The sequence below is a fragment of the Symphalangus syndactylus genome, chromosome 1 (genome assembly GCF_028878055.3).
Source record: "Symphalangus syndactylus isolate Jambi chromosome 1, NHGRI_mSymSyn1-v2.1_pri, whole genome shotgun sequence".
Taxonomy (NCBI): Eukaryota; Metazoa; Chordata; class Mammalia; order Primates; family Hylobatidae; genus Symphalangus; species Symphalangus syndactylus.
Genome location: NC_072423.2, coordinates 82,324,391 through 82,326,261, shown reverse-complemented (window position 1 = coordinate 82,326,261; position 1,871 = coordinate 82,324,391). Strand labels below are relative to the sequence as shown.

General features: G+C 37.6%; 1 pseudogene; it reads right to left on the bottom strand.

Moving 5' to 3' along the window:
* Nucleotides 1-399: 399 nt before the first annotated feature.
* Nucleotides 400-1,321, bottom strand: LOC129488432 (olfactory receptor 4A8-like; annotated as a pseudogene).
* Between the last annotated feature and the right edge of the window lie 550 nt (nt 1,322-1,871).

Sequence of the window (1,871 nt, the reverse complement as noted above, 5' to 3'; positions counted from 1 at the left end):
AAAGAGACAGTAAGGCCATTATAGATTAGTTAAGATATTTGGAACAAATTCAAATGAAGTAACCTCTCTGTAAACTTTTTTTCTTACAAAATCAACAGAGGTAAAAGACTTGATTCTTGCTAGGAAGAATAGCTAAATGACAAGTAATGTGAAATGCCTGTAATATAAAAAGAATAATCTTAAAGTAAATTGAATAAGAAATTTTGAGTTTCACATTACGAAATATTTTGGTAAGGCAAGTAATATTTCATCCAGAATTAAGGAAAACCAGCCCCAGGTTCTCTTCACTAAAAATGTTCCCAGTAAGGAGGGCCTTACCCTTCCTGTTAGAAAGTCCTTGGAAGACCTTGTCTACGTACCTCATCTACAGGAGGATGTACGTTCTTTGTCTAACTATAGTTAACTTTTACACAAGACTTTTTCTATAGCATTTCTCATTTCTGAGTTTCTCAACGTGTATATAAAAGGGTTCAACATGGGTGTGATAACTGTATAAAACACAGTCATGAATTTATCAATAGGAAAGTTTGAAACAGGTCTCACATATATGAAAATACAGGGAATATAAAACAGGAAAACCACGGTAATATGAGAGCTGCAGGTAGACAGGGCTTTGCACCTCCCTTCCTGACTGTAAGTTTTAAGGGAGTTTAGGATGACCCCATAGGAGATTATTAGAAGGGTGAAGATGACCATGCAAATTGCTCCACCATTGAAAACCACAGTGAGGCCTATCAAGTAGGTGTCAGTGCATGCCAGTTCCAATAATGGGTACATGTCACAGAAAAAGTGGTCATTGACATCGGGGCCACAGAAAGGGCCACAATGACATTGGGTACACAACAACAATTTGAAATAAAGAGTGTAAAAAACCTCCAGTCACCGCCAACACCAAGAGAAGAATACAAACTTGACGATTCATGATGGTCAAATAGTGCAGTGGCTTACAGATGGCCACATAGTGATCATAGTCCATGCCCGCCAGAAGGAAGATGTCAGTACCACCAAACAAGTGTTCTATAAATAGCTGGCCCATGCAAGCTTGAAAGGAGATAGTCTTTTTATCACAGAGTAAGTCTGTAATCAATACAGGAGAAATGGTGGTGGAATACATAGCATCTACAAATGACCGGCAGGCAAGGATGAAATACATTGGGGAGCCCAAGGAAGGGCTGGCAATAATAGTCACCACAATGAGCAAGTTCCCCACCATTGACACAATATATATGAGTAAAAACATGACAAATAATGCATTTTGCACATCAGGATCCTGAGAAAAGCCCAGGAGGACAAATTCTGTAATATTTTTATTCTGTCTCATTTTTTTCTTCTTTCAGGCTTGCATCAGATGTGAGAGCTCAAGAAAACATGACCTTTAATGAAGTAGTGAACAGGAATAAGATTACATCCATTGTATCACAGAGCACATCTTCATTGTTGTATCCTGCATAGTGATTTACACACAATAAACATTTAGTAAGTCTCTCATCCAAACAGCACATCATCCCTTAACAGTTCTATTTCTCCTCAAAGATTTTAGTTTCAGCTACAGCTAAAGGCTTCTGCCTCTATGTTTTCGTGAGTATTCTATACAGAGGAAGAGTTAAAGTCCCAACAGCCACTCATAATTTCATAACTTCTTATTTAAAACATTTTTCTGGGCACAGAATCAGCTGTGATGAATAGCCAACGGGTCCTTGGTCTCAAGAAAATTACTCTCTGCTAGTGGTAATAAACTCTAAATAAATAAATCAATGTAGATTTAGTCCTTTATGTTTGTATTTCTGGTATCTTTATATGATCTGTATAGCACCAAGAATAACATCTTCTGAACTATCTCACTCAGTACTCTCGTCCTCTACTGTCAGACT